Raw genomic sequence first — 18090 nt, 5'->3', positions numbered from 1 at the left:
GGGGGGCAAGCCATGATCTAGGGGAGGGCAAGCCATGGTGTAGGGGGGGCAAGCCAAGTTGTGACATTTGAAAAAATAGTTTTATTTTAGTTACATATCTTATACTAATACATATCATTTTTCGTGGGTTTAAAGAAAATTTGTTAAGTACTTTCGTTTCAATTTAGTACTGATTTTGCTTAAATATTTCTGAGATTTTTGCTTCTTGGGGGGGGGGGGGACAGATGTCTCCCCTCCCCTCACTGGGTTCGCCAATGCACGGAAGTGTTCACGCTCTTTTGTCTGCGCGCAATCATTTCGGATTTTTCATTCTGGTTTTAACGATGAGGAGTTCAGTTTGATTTCATCGATCGGTAGCAGATACCACGGGCCTTAATTTTTAAGAAAAAAAATTTGACGGACGAAAGGTGTATTTTTGAGGAAATTGGGTTTCAAAATGTAATAAAATTCTATTTAAACAACTAATATATTACTAATTTTTCATGGATTTAAACAGGCGTCTGCCTGTTTAAAATATGTCCGGATAGAATGGATCGTGAGATATTGCCCGAAAACTTAAGAAAAAATATCACATACGAACTACGACCCATTATGCTGTATAAAATAATTAGATGACAGTGTTCATGTATATTCGGTAAAGAAAATGAGGCATATGTACCACTTTTTATCATAATTGTATCTATATATTAGTGGAAGGTATATTACTCTTATATGGAAGGTACTCGTGGAAGATACTCTTATATGACTCACATTTTATTCAGCTTGTTAGTTGAAAACTATTGAATATGTCTTTTTAAATTTGTTATAATACTTACGCATACCATTATGCCATTCCGCTACATTTCGCCTGCTTCTGTTACTTTTATCATGTCATAAGTTAATATATATATGTTTCTAAGGAAGATATTAGTCCCCTCATTTGACCCCGAAAGGCTTCGAATAATGAACAGTTTGTGCTGGACCATCAGATCTACATGTTTACGTCGGCTGACATAGTCTCCGAGGATCTGCATGCGGTTTTTTGTGGAGCTTGTAAATCTTCGATCACGTAAACAGAAGATGCGCAGTTCGGACAAAGCATTGGTTCCAATACACAAATTCTTCCATGAGGAATTTGCTCAGCATCGCTGGCGTCATACGCCTCTTTAGTCACACGACCCATTCATAGCCCAAGACAAGTAACTAAAAACCATGTTAAGAAAGTGCACGTACCGACATATACAATTACAGGGTTAAACACTTAACGTAAATTTCATATCTAGTTAATTAAACGTAAAACATATTAACATTGACATATAATAATAGAGATGCAATGTAAAAATCTTGTCCTTATTTAGCTAACAAGTAATCATCCAAAAGCATTGAAAAATGGTGAATTTTAAGGTTAAATAGCAACCAAGTGTAAATATTCACATTGAGAAGTCGGTGGACCGGGGTGCTGTCGGTAACAAATACCACAATGATGAAGAGTACGTCCGTCGGGTCGGATCTGTTTACTTACATTTCGAACCAAAATTTCTCATAGCAACGCATCTGTTTTCTCGCATGATCGAAGTACATCACTCGTGAAGATCGCGAAGCGCATCAATAATATGCTGAGCGCGTCATCGGGGAGAAATGCCCATCGCCTGGCTCTAGTAAGAGGCCATCCTTTGAGGAAAAGTTCTTTGGTAAGAGCTCTGTTTCTTCCCTTGGCATTCCACCGCATAGTGCGTGCAGGGAGCGTAATAGTCCTTCCCCATGCTGGCTGGACATGACCCCTCCGACTGCCTGTTTAATGACTCGAATGAGTTCGAAATGAAAAAAATTGCTTCCAATGCGAACCATGGATCTCTGGACGCTCGCTTGCCGATCGTGTTCTTTTTTACCGCTCATTCCTGTCGCGATCTGTTTGCTTGCAGTAATGCTCTTCCATTGATCGCCATTGAGAAATACTGCTCGTAAATGTTCCACGTAGCTCGAATGTTTTCTGCAACTTTTTCTCTCGTCTTCGCAGTATCAGAATGAATGTGTGTCTACATCGTACTTTGAGAACCGTCTCTAGGGCGTTTGTGAGGGGTGATCGTTACTCTTTGGAAGGATTAACAATCCTTCCCTGCTTGTAAGCCACATGTAGATGCCACTAAAATGTGGTAGGGGTTGTCACTAACCAAGCATGCTCCATTCATTCGGCTTACGCAGTATTTTTTCCCAGATCTCTATGTATCGGTACTAAGGGTGTGCATAAAAAGCTACGTTAGTAGGAACTGCTTATTAATCGGTAATATTGAGTGAGAAATTAACCTAAGGACTGACTAGCCTCCGAAACTACCCCCTTTTTGAGGTCCTACTTTACTATTTAAATTTTTCTTTGTTATTTAAGCCATTCTGCCATTTGAAAGTCGTTTCCCCATAGCTTCTGTTTGTCCTCATTTCTACCGTCTTTTCAACGTTCTTCTTACTCTTCTCTTCCTATTGTTCCGTAGACTTCTGAATTTAAAAGCCCTTTCCCTCTTGAAAAATTCCCGATCCAATTCCTCTTTCTCTTTTTTATGGCTTTCAACTGTCTTCTTTCCTGGCCAACTCAATTCCCTTTTTTGTCTACCCATTTCAATGTCTTTAACCTCCTCCACACACACATACATCCCTCAAGCGTTGCTCCTATCCTTGTTTCTTCTTCCCAAGGTCCAAGTTTTGCATCCGTACAACATACCTCTCCCCACATAAAATTTCACCCGTTTCTTCATCTGCTCTAGGTCCATACTGCTCAATGCTGCACAACACTTTTCTCTTCTTATTTACTGCTTTCTTTCCAATTGCTTCTCTTGACTTTATCTCTATCTCACTCTTCCAATCTTCAGTCAGCAAACTTCCTTTAAGGCCGTTTTACACGGGGCACGGAATTGCGCAGGTTAGAGCTGCATTAATTTCTAAAATGGCGTGGAAATGCGTGAATGCATGAACGAAATTAGAACCGGGACTATTTTGCCGTCTCGCATCCACGCATTCTCGCATGTGTTCTAGCAATTCACCGCTTTACGCGACGCAATTTTGATTGCGCCTTCGCGCGTACGTCAGATTGCGTAATTCCGTGTACCGTGTAAAACGGCCTTTAGAATATATATACCACGTCAAACCTGCTCCGTTCATTACTCCATTCACTCTCATAAATGGTGACGCTGACACAAAAAACGGTTAATGTCGCTCTCGTGGGGACGACCGATGGTCAGCCCCGCTAATGAGGGTTCAACCTCGACTCCGAGCCTAATCCGATCCTTTTCCGAGGGTCCGAGCTCGCGAGGGACGGACCCAAAACACCGGGAGGGCCCCCACCCATCTGGGCCACGTGTAGTACATTTTACATTTTACAATTCTTTTCCAAAACGGTTAATGTCGCTCTCGTGGGGACGACCGATGGTCAGCCCCGCTAATGAGGGTTCAACCTCGACTCCGAGCCTAATCCGATCCTTTTCCGAGGGTCCGAGCTCGCGAGGGACGGACCCAAAACACCGGGAGGGCCCCCACCCATCTGGGCCACGTGTAGTACATTTTACATTTTACAATTCTTTTAGTGCTATCAACAATTTATTGGCTTTATCGTCTTCTTGGTAACTCTAGAAATATGGGCGTTTTTTGATCGACTTTCTACGATGATTTTTAAGAATTTTGTCCAATTTGCGATAAAAGTCCCCTTCTGACTTGGCAACGCTGCAGCCATCAACTGTGGGCTGGGTAGTGAAGGCCCTCTCGGACCCAAAGCGCTTGACGCCCGAGAATGACAAACCCTGTTCTGACCTGGGAATTGGAAATACCATGCGAGCCACCTCTAGGGTGTTTGGCAGGGGGTGACCAATCTTCAACATGCAGCATGCAAGATGACCGCCGCATTTCACGTCGCAATTTCATAGAAATATTCTACACATTCATGTAAAGACATAACTTGCGAATGGTTAGTAATTCCTACGGCAAATCCATGCAAGTTTTCACTAAAAAGAAAAAAAGACATGCAGTGAGTCGTCCTAGCGAGTGACGCCAATAATTCTGTTGATTGAAACACCGTTGCTATCCTTAATAGTACGAAGGAAGAATGGCGTTCTAAATCTCTCTGCTTTGCAGTCTATTTCTTTTACTTTCTTCTCGTGATCACGTCATAGTACGTCGGTAAACGTAAGATTTTTTACACGTCGACTGAGAAAACATTTTCTCCGAATTTTCTAATAAAATTTTGCATACACTTCTACGCTCCCGTAGAGAATGGGGTTAGTTTCACAAGACCTCCCAATTCCTAATACGTGATTTTCTTTTAATAACAAATATTTGGTGTTTAGATGACCCATTATCGAATGGAAAATAATGTGTTCCAATATTTTGAAAGGATTGGAAGTATAGTAAGTCGAGGTAAAGGTGTTGATATATTTGTCGTGAAATTAGTGAGGACACTATGAAAAAAGTAATTTAAGAAATTATGTTAATCTCGATTGTTCGTCACTCTATCGCCTCCTTCGTTTATAAGAAACAGACTGTGGAGCTATTTTTCTGTAGCTCTCTTACGAATGACCAGAAAGCCTTAGAAATGTCGTCTAAATATTCGACCAATTAGTTTATTTTGAATTCACTCAGTGCCTCCCAAAGTATATCTTTGTCTCTTTTTCGATTTTTTAAATTTCACCTATTTCTTGTATTTTATCACCAGTAAGACCGGTATTTAGCTTTTTCATTTTAGCGATTGGTGTTTGTTTTTATGGAGAGTCTTTGTCTTTATCGAGACCTTCATGGACATAAACATTGTACCATTTCGGTTCAGCTTTCAAGCATTTTAACTTACTCGGTATTGTATTATCCATGGCCTCTTGTATAATATTAATAAAGTTGTTCCATGCTTCGTCTACCCCAAGGTTGAGAGTGGCGTTTTTGAAAACAGCGAATGAGTTCGAAAAATGCTGCTTTAACCCTTCAAAATCCGCCTTATGAAATAAATAGACCCTTCTTCTCGACGCAGGTTTTATATCGGATATGTTTGATGCATGATAAGTTTCTCATAGGTCCTCGTCTTTACCTACATTTTCAAGGCAATGTTTTTCCCAATCGATAGATGGAATATTGAAAGATCCGCTAATTATGACAATGTTAAATGTATCTGCGAATTTAAACGCCTTATCTAACTATTTAACTCTAAAACTGAATTAAGGATTGAATATGATGGTATATAATATCCGCATAAATAGAATCCCTTACAATTAGCTGAGCACTCGATTGAGCCCCAAACACCTTCCAATGCACTATCTGCAAGATTTTTGGCACAACTTGTTATTCATACAAGTTGGCCCTCGCCTCCTCCTATTTGAGCTACTCCTCCTCCTGTTCTCGTTTTACTGCCCTTCATGTACATTGTGCATGATTTCGAGAAGAGTTATTGACAAGTAGAAATATATTCCGACCGGTTAACCGCCTTACCTTTATGAGTAATTTGTAAGAAAAATTTAAGTACACAACATACCCACCCGAAAACATACCATTGATCTCCATATCCCACAACATCGCACGCTTCATATGAATAAATCGTTCTCAGTAATCGACTCTCGAATATGGAACTGTCTCTTAGTTCGACTTAGAAGCTGTACCAACATCAAGAAATTATAACAAAATGCATATGGGTGACTGAAAAATGCCTCGATAACGCTGTGTATAATTCCTTTAGTTTGTACTCCAATCTGCTGATATCCAAGTGTGGTGCGATGCATGGCAGTTAGAATTAAATTTGAAAAAATGCGTAGTAATGAGTTTCTGGAAGAAGAATAACTCCCGACAACATAGCTATATCATTCGGGGCACCCAATTAAAGGCAGTTGAATCCGTGAAATATCTAGGAGTTAGACGCAATAATGATCTATCGTGGAATAAACATATTCGGGAAATAACCGGTCAAGCTAATCGTAAAATGGGTTTTGTTAAAATTTTTTTAGGAAATTGCGACGACAAAGTGAGAGTAATTAGCTACTTTTCCCTCGTTAGACCCCATTTAGAATACGCTGCTAGTGTTTGTGACCCTCATGAAAAAGGCTTAATAACAGAATTAGAACGCGTGCAAAGAAGAGCAGCCAGGTATGTGAAAGGTAGTTACGATAGTCATGTTAGTGTTACTGACCTCTTAGTTTAACTCGGATGGGAATCTCTGTTAGGCCGTAGGTTGAAAAATAGACTAAACCTTTTAGATAAATTCAAGAGCAGTGTCTTTTCTAACGGCAATTTCCAGTCGTTAGGTACTTCGGTTTGCTTGTTGGATTGAATGAATATTGAATGTAAATAGAGGGCAATTTCTGTGGCTACTTCTTTATACACGCGAGAAGGGGTTGCATGTGCATAGAGGTTTTTATGAGGGACATTTTTTCAAGCTCCGATGGGCCATGAACAGAAGACGAAATGATTGATTAAAAATTACTCCATTTCGAAATCTTGAGTACAGTTGTGGTGTAATTTCGACATAATCGCCTCGGCGATTGAGGAATTTGTCGAGCCTGAGGACAAGCTCTACAATACTTTTTCATAGGATGTTGCCGCCAATGACTTACTACGAATTTTGTCTTAGCCTTGAAGCTCATCGCCCGTTTGAAAACGCTTTCCTCCAAGCAACTTCTTCGTGTCAGCGTAAAAATGGGAGACGGCTGGTGACCAAAAATGTCCCATTGAAATTGCTCAAGCAGCTGTTGGGCTGCACTGCATCAGCACTGACATGAGATGACGGGCGTTATCATGGATCAGAACACTTCCAGAAGTCAGTATGTCTCTTCTTTTGTTTTGAATAGGAATGGACGTAATATTTCACAAGGTTTCACAATCTAGTCATTAAAATAAATTTCTTTCATTGGCAGTAAAGTCAAGACATGTCAATTCTTAAGCCATTGGGTGAGTTTTCTGACTGTATCTCCGTAGTGCAATCTTGTCTGGAGAATCGATTGAGCCAGTATAGTTAGTGCAATTGCTACTAGCCTTGAACTGACAACTTACGGTCAGCTTGTGGCTCGTGACTTGAGCGTGTGGTACGGAGGGCACGCGATTGCCCTAGATGCGCAGTGCCCACCTTGAGGTTGAAAAAGACGCCCTCGTATTTGGATTTCAATAACTTTTCCATTCCGTGCGCACGAATGTCGAGAGGAGGTATCTTTCGAGACGCAGAGATTGTCAAGTGTCTTGGATGAGTTCTCATAAGGGTCGGTGAACATGCTCTTGAAGCAGTAACTTAATAAATTCGCTGTATCCGAACTATTTTTCAACACATCTCCATTATCGTTTCTTAGCGAACACACGGTAGATCTTTTACCGTGAACTTACTTAACATAAGACCAAAATGCTTTTGGGTTATCCCGTAACTGCTCTACAAGTGTTATTCCTTTAAAATTCGTGGATGCATTCCTGAACCCTTTATTCGTGGCGGCTTTACACAACTTATATTTTTTTAATTATAAACTCACGTTCATTAGCGGATAAATCCGTGGTCCCTTTCTTCATTTTATCTCGACGATTTATATTACTACTCTTGACCCTACCAAAATCAGCTCCTTCAAAAATGAACACTTTCCGTTCTGTTTTTGAATTTTTAGCGATATTTATAGAAAACTTAGCTGCTATTAATTTATGGACGCTGATTCCCTAGATGGTGTTCACGTTCATGTGGTATATTTGTCGCTAATAAATCAAGAATATCTTCTCCTCTGTTAGGTACGGAAGCTATATAGCAATAGGATATGTGATACAACGCACTTGATGAAAAAGCGTGCAGTAACGCTTCGCAAATCACTTTATACACCTTTATTCCTCACTAGGAAGGAAGCTAAAGGTCTAACTATCTATGGAAGGTACGTTAAATCTCCACCTACAGTAAAATTCCTTTCAGGATAATGGATACTATTTTATATCGTTTTCAAAATCCAAAATCAATGTCTTATTTTAGTTAAGTAGTCTATGGTCCCTTATTGTACGCGGAAAAGAACGACATTTTAAATGTTTCGCTTTTGCAGTTCACTCCCCAATCTTATCCTTGTGATCGCTTATACCATAATAATTAGGCTCTCTCAAAGTATCTTGAACCTATAATCAAGACAGCAGGATGAGGCTTCTTCTTGGTTAGAAGGAATGCGAGGACAAAGCTCTTTTTAGAGCAGGTACCGACATTGATTTGCTTTGCTTTCAATCAGTGGCCAACCATATCAATGTATCAATGATAGCAGACTGAAAAGTACTCAACGGTTCTAATATGAAGGTTAGCTAACGCCGTCGAAAACAACCCTTTGCTCACGGTCGTTTAAGGAATGTATGATCCAACCTATTATTATAAGATCACACTAACTATGAAATAATTAACTCAGGTGAATTAAGGCTTCATGAGATTAGCATTTTCCTCCACGCAGAAGGTGGCCGAGCAGAACAAATACAGCCATCCCACATTTAAGGTAGCTGATATAAAGCCAAGTATTCCTTTTTAATTGCTTTTTTGTAAATTTTAGTTGCGTTGGAACGATATATCGTAGACATGTTTTGCTGTATTTAAGTGTGGGGATTTTAGGATTACCATAGGCCTAATGTGAAACTAATATGAATCAATATGAAAGCTGAATAGAAAGTGGGAAACGAAAATTTCCATGTATTTTGCAGGCATAAGAAATAAAATATTAATCTCGGTAATTTTTCGCGATAAATACAAACTCAAAATTTATAACCGCATTCACTCTCAGGCCACAGAAATATGAAATGATTTTCACAACTCAAAGTGCAAAAAATTAATTACAGTTGTGTGAACGACAACACACCCTTGTCTCATTCTATGAAGTGCACCTGCATAAACATTCATTCACACTGACATACACTCTTAAGGGAGCCTGCAGGACATTATATAGATGTAGTAAGCCCAAGAACCAGGTAGTGCTGCTGGAAGCGAGGATAAATACCATCAGAATTAGCAAAGGATGCGCATTTTCATTGAAATGATCGCTGCTCCCGCAAGTGCATCATTGGCAAAAAAAACGGAATTCCACAAAGTTATGGCCAATCCTGCGCTGATGATGAATCGATGTTTTATAATTCCTTTTCCCATTAATTTGTTTCCTTTGCCAATACTGGTTTTTCTCCTATTAGAGTAATATAAGCACTGTATAGTTAGTGTGGTGTACTGTTCAATTTGTGCATATGAAGGTGCAAGTTATATGGAATGCTTTTGTTTTACATTCAAGGAAGTGCAATTCTTCCGTGCTTCATCGCTGCCAATAGCTGCAAAATACCAAGTCTTAACAGGGTTAGTCATTCTTTACGGGAGCGTAGATCGATGTGTATGCAAAATTTTATTAGAAAATTCGGAGAAAATGTTTTCTCAGTCGACGTGTAAAAAATCTTACGTTTACCGACGTACTATGACGTGATCACGAGAAGAAAGTAAAAGAAATAGACTGCAAAGCAGAGAGATTTAGAACGCCATTCTTCCTTCGTACTATTAAGGATAGCAACGGTGTTTCAATCAACAGAATTATTGGCGTCGCTCGCTAGGACGACTCACTGCATGTCTTTTTTTCTTTTTAGTGAAAACTTGCATGGATTCGCCATAGGAATTACTAACCATTCGCAAGTTATGTCTTTACATGAATGTGTAGAATATTTCTATGAAATTGCGACTTGAAATGCGGCGGTCATCTTGCATGCTGCATGTTGAAGATTGGTCACCCCCTGCCAAACACCCTAGAGGTGGCTCGCATGGTATTTCCAATTCCCAGGTCAGAACAGGGTTTGTCATTCTCGGGCGTCAAGCGCTTTGGGTCCGAGAGGGCCTTCACTACCCAGCCCACAGTTGATGGCTGCAGCGTTGCCAAGTCAGAAGGGGACTTTTATCGCAAATTGGACAAAATTCTTAAAAATCATCGTAGAAAGTCGATCAAAAAACGCCCATATTTCTAGAGTTACCAAGAAGACGATAAAGCCAATAAATTGTTGATAGCACTAAAAGAATTGTAAAATGTAAAATGTACTACACGTGGCCCAGATGGGTGGGGGCCCTCCCGGTGTTTTGGGTCCGTCCCTCGCGAGCTCGGACCCTCGGAAAAGGATCGGATTAGGCTCGGAGTCGAGGTTGAACCCTCATTAGCGGGGCTGACCATCGGTCGTCCCCACGAGAGCGACATTAACCCAAAAAACTATCAGCGAGTGCAAAGATTTCATATGCCACTGTACGATATTTTTCTTCAGCCTTCGTTGTCGTCTTTCGGTCATCATTCTACTTTCGGACTCAACAGCATTTCAGCGCTCGTCCGAGAAGTTAACTCGGGGGTCGAACTCTTGTCCTCTCAGGGGGTGTGGAGATGATTAAATCCAACGAGTCTCAATGACCCAGCCTCGCTTTACGTCCAATTGTCGAATGCGATCGCTCGCTTTTCTATTTTCAGTCTCGTTTAGAAGGTCATCCGGGGTCCATATGATTGACGAAGGATTGCGCTGGCGGCTGTTAAGTTCTCGTTTCGAGCGATCTATTCACATCTCTTGTTTTGACCACACATAATGCAGTCGAGTTTAGAATCGCGTGCTGCTTGATCTAGCATGTGTCTCCTCGTAGTGTTTCAAATGTTTATGCATGTTTTTATGTTCTAGCTTCATAGGCAGGTTGCCTTCATAAGTAGGATAAAGTATACAAGAATTTCCATGAGAAAAAATTCCCCTAGACCGGGAATCGAACCACGGACTTTTGGCTTTCCGGATAGCCAAAGATGAAACCTGGATAGCGTAGTGGTCTGCGCATTGGCCTGGAAAGCCAAAGGTCCTTGGTTCGATCCCGGTCCTGGGGAATTTTTTCTCATGGCAATTCTTGTATATTTCACCGCAGTTCACGCGACAGGGTTAGAAATATTACAGGATAAAGTAGCTTATGTGTCGTATCTACACGAGTGGTGTGAATGTTGGTATCTTCTTGCCTGCAGGTACTGGTGATTGATCACCCCCTTCCATTGATGGCTCGCAGAGTATTATGTAGATGTCTCAAACACATTGCCGGTCTCGGTGGGGGCGTGGTGAAGTCCTCGCCTACCAAACTAAAAGGTGGCGGTTTCCCTGGGTAAGTTGACCCTATCCAGGAAAACCTACCCAACCTTTATTGTGAGCTACTAGGACACTCCGATGTAAAAGGCGAACGAATGTGGTGCTGTTTTCGAGGGCATGAAAGCAAATTAATATTGCCCGATCTCTACCAGTATAGCCCACTCCCAGTTTATAGTTTTCGGATGTAAAATAAATTATTATTGGAAATATTGAGAAGCTCCAGTTTTCCTTCCTATATTCTCTCTCGAAAGAGTAGCCGAGAAATATTAGATGTAGATGTATAGTGGGGTACATTTAGTGGGGGAGATTTAAAGAGAAAGTGAGTTCTGCTGGCAACGTCCACAGAGTATCCTTAAAATGAGTTTTTTCTCTTCAGTTTTGGTTCCTAGCTAAGAGAAATTTATTGAGATATTAACTATTGGTATTGATGACTAAGAGGGACACAAATATGCCTTCAATTATCCTAACGAGCTCTGTTATTTGTTCACTGTTTATCTCCAATACCGCAATTCTAATGTTCCCAGAAAAGAATGACTTAATATGTATCACAGTTACGCCTTAAATGTAATTCTCTACAAGCTCCACCTCCTAGATGATCATCATACTCATATATTGTGTGGAATTAAATTTCGAGTCATATTATTTGATATTCCTTGCGTTATACAGAATAGATTGCAGACAGATTTTTTTTCGGCGGAACACGTCCCCTTGTTCTGTGAAGATCCTTAGAAATGACACTCCGAATGCTATGTCGGCGAAAATGTTTGTTGATAAAAAGTGTTCCAAGAAACACTGTACGTAATCAGTGAAGGAGGCCTTTGTATATTTCACCAAAATAGTCTCAATGTATTTGTATGAAACGTGAAACTGTAGTCCTTACATATCTTGGAAAAAGAACGTGTTTTTACGGGACCAACGACGCTTTCCGCAGAAATTCTAAAGTTTCTACAAAAAGCATTAAACAGACATTTCTAGCAAGACTGACAAACCGTATAGGTTACGTATAATAGGGTGGTTTCCTATTATTTTTTTATTGCCTTAATCGAAAGATTATTACTCCTGGAGTACGCATTTCACGCTTTTAGATTTTTAAATGACAATATCTATTTTTCGCGATTAAATGAAAAGTGAAAATTTTCAAGCGCGCGAAAACGCGACGCTCAAGTATGAATGCCGGGAAATATCTCCTTACGTCGTATTTCTGGTTCCCCCTCCCGCCCGGTGAGGTGACCTTGAGGCGAGGCTTAGCGCTGATACGTCGCAGGCTGCCAGCGGGTAGCTGAGTACCTTGCTGAATGGTAGCGCTTGGCTTAAAAAAGGTTTATTAATACCTTATCAAACGAAGAAAACTTTCCGACCTTAGCCAGTTTTAGTAGGTGATTATTAAGACATGTTTCCCTGAGCTCTGTGCCTCATGCATGCATTGGTAACCTCAGACGATGTATAACTCCTATCCTCTCGTGTAGAAACTAGGTCCCTGTGACGTCACGTGGAGTGGCATCGTATGGGCGCCAATCTGGCCTTTTTCAAATGAGGATAAAATTTGACCCTTGCCATTCGTCTAAACCGGTATTTCAAAAACCAGATAATTTGTGTATTATGAATACACTAATGGTGGGTAACGAATCGCAATGAATGCCTTTCGTTTTCTTTGATGAAGGAAACTACCCTATTACATTGTAATCCAAATGGGCATTTTAATCGTTATGGAGAGTAGGAAATCAGCTAAGTTGCTGAAATTCACTTTATGGAGTCAGATGTTTGAACCTTAGAACAGTTAAAATATTTTTCTTTTAAAGTTTTTTTTTATTTAGGGAAGTGAACGAATCACGAAGTGTGAGGTCGGGGGGATTATTCTGCATTTCCGAATGAAAATGATCATATTCGGAAAGGTATTGGATCTCCAATTGAATCGTAGCTCTTCCCTCTTGATCCTGCGAAAAGGTCTTTTATATTATCCCCTTCTCTGCGTAGACCGCGCGCATTTCTGAACGCGATATATGTGCTCGTAAGGTGGTGCACATCAGTTTCATCCGGTTCCCGGAGTCGCCTCAGCGTGACTAATGCCAGAGAAGGGGAGTGGAGAAGAGGCGAGGGGATGGAGGGAGGAAGGGAGAGGTCGGGGGATGAAGGGAGTGCTGATGGAGGGGAGAAAAGCCCTTCTTTTTCCCCTCCCTACTTCCGAAAGGTCATTATCCTAGGTCATGATCGGTTAACTGTTTGAAGGAGTTGGGGGGGGGGGGGGGGACCGAGGACACTGGAGCTTCGCCTGGTTATTAAAAGAGGGACTTAAATACGGACAGCCGCGGTTTCCATGGATGCACGCGATAAAAGCCACTTCCTGAGTCTAGGGTTTGGGTTATGTTGCTAGGGAGAGGGGGTTGGAAGTATGAAAACTATGGATGAGGTGGAGCGAACCGATTGAAAACACCTGCGTGTGTACGGGATGTACTTTTATTCTATAAATCTATGGGATGTCTTGCGAGCTATATTTTGGGTGTTTGGTAGGGGGTGAGTATTTCTCCCCTACCATGCGCGTTATTATTTTTTGTTTCTAAACAGAGTTAGGTACAGCAATTAGGTAAAGAAAATAGTACGAGATCAACTGGATATTTAGTAGTGCATTTGATTTTCCCCTCGATGTCAGCACAAAACAGAGACACACTCGTATAACTTGGCCGTCAAGTTTTTGTAGATTTCTTTTATCGATTTCTGTTGCCAACTATGCTTAGAAAATAAATAACTTGTACTCCTTGGCTTCTCACCCCCGCATATATGGCAGTTAACATCAAGCAGGTGCTATTCATTCCGCTAAAACAGTATTTAGGCTTGTGGCCACACTTATCTCTAGCTAAGAAACTGCAAAATCAATAGGTACCTACGTTGTAATTCAAATGGGCATTTTAATCGTTATGGAGAGTATGAAATCAGCTAAGTTGCTGAAATTCACTTTGTGGAGTCAGATGTTTGAACCTTAGAACAGTTAAAATATTTTTCTTTTAAAGTTTTTTTTTTATTTAGGGAACAGAACGAAGTCACGAAGTGTGAGGTCGGGGGGATTATCCTGCATTTCCGAATGAAAATGATCATATTCGGAAAGGTATTGGATCTCCATTTGAATCGTTCAATGAGTCATTCACTTATTGATCCTATAGGGATGACGCGACTGTAGTGAACCTTTCCAGTGGAAATTAGCCTTATAGGAGTGCTTTTCCTTGCACGCCGAAGGCGACTTATTTTGCTTGCAAGCAGTGCTCGCATATTTTCTGAATCTATGACGACTTCCGATGTGGAATCCAAATTCGGAAATAAATAATAGCCTCCCAGGCAAGATGTAAGCCAGAGTAAATAACTTATGGTGCGATGAATACTTTGAGAAAGTATACTTGTTACACTGCATCATAGTGTGATAGTATACTATAAATACTTTTAGAGTACTTTTCACTCTTATTTTTTTACTTTTTGAGTACTTTTGAACTCTTGAGTACCTGATGGCATTTACTCTTGAGTACTTTCCCTAAGTAAGCAAGTATAAATGCCTTATGGTATTTGGTGGAGGAGACCAATAATAGGGTGGGTGGGGAAAACATTGCAGGAATGTTTGGCCAAAAATTCCTGACGAATCCTCGTACTCTTGAGTTCCATGCCATTTATTTCCTTCTCTTCTCTTGCAGGTAAACACTAAAGGTCATCGATCTTCCCGGGGAGGTGATTGGTTCGCGTGTTCAACGAGAACTTGACCCACTTCCGTCGCTTGGATTTTGGGCGGTGAGCTTGGCATATTGCCGGCACACATGTAAGGTGGGTTGCACCGGACCTCGTGTATATACAACTGAGAGAACGCCCGTAAATCGCTCAAGGCCGAACATGCCTTCGATCCAGCCTTTGACCCACTTCACGCGTCTATTCATCCCTTAGCCTTTCTCACCCCCATTAATATCCCATTTCCTTCCTCCACCACAATCCCCTTAGGGACGTCTATTTTCTGACACAAATTCATTGTTGACTGCTTTCGACATAAATTCATTATTGTCTGCTTGTGGCATAAATTCATTGCTCCATAATATTTTGCCAAATGACCTTTGGCGAGAATCTATCCCCGTATCCTCGAAGTAAGCGGGTATAAGTGGTAAATACCCTATGGTATTTGAAGGAGGAGAGCGATAACTTTGGTAATTTTCGTCATGAAGGGTTGGGACGTTAAGTTGAGAGAGATTCGGCCTCGGCATTTGACTTCTTGAGACGAAAGATGCCAGGGAGGCCACGACTTAACGTCCCATCCTTGCTGTGTTGTCAGGACGGAGTGTTGCGCTTGAAATGTCCTAAATACAACGTTTCAAACAGGGATCGGGCAGTCTCTGAAAATTCTCTTCCACTGCCGAGATTTGAACCCGAGCCTACGGGGTTGGAAGACGACACTCGAATCACCACTCCAATCCGATCGCCTTCCTGCAAGAAATTTCTGTGGAAAGCGTCGTCGGTCCCGTAAACCGCCCATGCGACCGCCCATGCGACGCGACGGTCGGAGTGCTATTCTTAAAAAGTCATCCGAAAAGCATTTGTAGGGGCCGAGCAGTCTCTGAAAAATCTACTCCACCCGGGATTTGAACCTGGGTTCAGAGGGAAGGAAGCCAACACTCTCGTCACCGCACCAACTTGATCCCCTCATATCAATCTACTGGCTCCTGTTATCGTAATTTCTTTTTTTTCCAATTTCACGTTTCCTTCTAAACATAAAATGTCATGGGGCGCTCTCATTTAATTTACGAACCTTGCCTTATATTTATAATGGTCCTCCAAAAAAATATATAGTCTATATACGTAACTTCTCATCAAAATTTCTTATCTGAGACGCATTAAATCTTGAATCAGGTTTAATATAACTACGCTAAAAATTTCAAAAGTGCTCTCCCCTCAGCCCTCAAGCAGGGCCCGTGCGATCTTTGAAGAATGTCTACCACCTCCGGGATTTGAACCGTGGCCCTAGTGTTAAGTAAATACTTCAGCCACCACACCTACCCTATCAATTGCTCTTACAATAAAAATCGAGATACAGTTCCAAACTTAATAAAAGTGTTGGAATATTGTATTGCCATTTGGTTCTGAGTTATCTTGAAAATTTCTACTTCATAGCTAATTGGAAAGTGAGTTAAAATTGAGTTGCATGATTTGGCCCGGGCAAGGCGAAAAAAAAAACACTAAGCGAATTAAGAAAAACTTTGTCAAAACGGTGCTAAACTACCTGAATGCAACTTACCAACCCACCACAGTAAAACCAGCATTCAAACCTCTTTCTATCGATAGAATGCCTATTTTATAATAGGAAATGGAAAGAGTAAAGTATACCATAAAAGAGCATCCATCAGAGTATTTCTATCATAGCATGATACTTCTTGATTAAAATTTATTTCTCAAGGTCGCACTCTTCATTGCACACGTCAAGTTTTTGGGAAATTAGGAGGAGACTGGAATCAATCGCTGTCCAAAATATATACTTGGTACGAAAATCATAGAAAGACATTTTCTTTGATCTATTTGCTGACGGATATATTTTTCGGTCGATGAAAAGGCTACAATGGTCACATTTGGTCGGTTTTCTACGCGTCAGAATCGGTGTCTGCCACAAATATGAAGTTCTGTTAGTTCATTAGCTTGGGTTTGATGGTTTGTGGGAAACCTCATTATCCAATTCTGATTGACCGCTATAGAAAAATTTTCTCCACGGATTTTCTCCTTGCCTTTTTAGGAGGGCTTTTAAGGAAAGGAGTTCGCGAAATCAAATTCTTTTCTCTTCCTTTTTTTGCGCTTCCTTTATTTTAATTAGGCTTATGAACAGCTGAAGGGACTACATGAAATCATATAACTCGTTTTCCCATTTAATCTCAATTTTTTGTTTGAAAAAGCGACAAAACGACACATGCTAGTCCCCATGAATCTTCATCCTAAAATCAATTCTGTAGCTCTATAAACCTTCGGAAAGCATACTAAGAAGATTGATTTATTTTTTTACAAAGCTAGCAAGTGTCTTTTTGTCACTATTTTACAGATTAATTTGAGGTTAATAGAAAACCAAATTATAGATTCACAATATTCATGTAGTCCCTTTATCTAACAATTAAGCTGGAATCCTAAGGAATTTTTAGCAAAAAATCGCAGAGGAAAAAGAAATTTTAATTTCGTGATCCTGGAGTTCTTAAAAGCCTTCCCACAAAAGTAGGTAAGATAATCCGGGACGAAACTTTGTCTCCTGCGGTCTAATCAAACGCGGCGGAGCCCGGGAAGATGAAGAGATCCACGAATCCATAACGCCACGGATAACTACCAGCCAATGTTAATGATAGGTTATTTATTCAATGACATACCGGGATATACATATTTAATTTTCAGCTGGATCGGTGGTAGGGCAACTGCAGGGACTATTTTTCGTTGTCGGCTACCTTTTCCCTTATATCAATTATGAAAAATTTACCACAGTACCTGAGCTGCGGGAAAATATTCATTTATGAAACCATCTTCTGTAAAGCATCTTCTGTAAATCCTGCCAACTTGAAGTTTATATAGGAAATTTTAAACGATAAACACGCTAAGGAAACAAATCATCAGATGCTACATATGAAGTATGTTTCTCTATGGAAGCGAGGCTTGGACGTTGACAGAAGTAAAGAGTAAGAGCATTCGAAATATGGTGCTACCGAAGAATGATGAAGATAAAATGGATTGACCGTGTGAGTAACGAGGAAGTGCTAAGAAGATTGGGAGAAAAGAGAAGCCTCCAAAAAACCTTAAGCAGAAGACGGAACAAATTAGTTGGCCATATTTTGAGGCATGACCTGACGAAGACAATCGTTGAAGGGCAGGTGGAAGAGAAGAAGGGTATGGGATAGCCCCGAATGAGTTACATAGGACAGGTTCTAAAAGATGTTAAAGAGAAGGAATACGTCGCTATGGGAAGGTTAGCGGAGAGGAGAGAGGAATGAAGAGCTGCGTCAAACCAATCTTAGGATTGTTGACTAATGATGATGATGAAACACGCTAGGAAAT

General features: G+C 40.7%; 1 protein-coding gene across 2 annotated transcripts in view; it reads left to right on the top strand.

The window, feature by feature from the left end:
- The window catches only part of LOC124162097 (CD151 antigen-like), a 178673-nt gene that overhangs the window by 80355 nt on the left and 80228 nt on the right, over nt 1-18090 (top strand). Inside the window, exon 2 of one of the 2 annotated variants that reach the window (XM_046538485.1) lies at nt 14724-14850. The exons of the other annotated variant lie outside the window; for it this stretch is intronic. The gene's annotated coding sequence lies outside the window, so the exon portion shown is untranslated. The remainder of the gene's footprint in view (nt 1-14723; nt 14851-18090) is intronic. 2 annotated transcript variants of the gene reach the window in all.

The sequence above is a fragment of the Ischnura elegans genome, chromosome 7 (assembly GCF_921293095.1).
Source record: "Ischnura elegans chromosome 7, ioIscEleg1.1, whole genome shotgun sequence".
NCBI lineage: Eukaryota > Metazoa > Arthropoda > Insecta > Odonata > Coenagrionidae > Ischnura > Ischnura elegans.
This window is presented reverse-complemented; position numbering and strand designations above follow the sequence as displayed.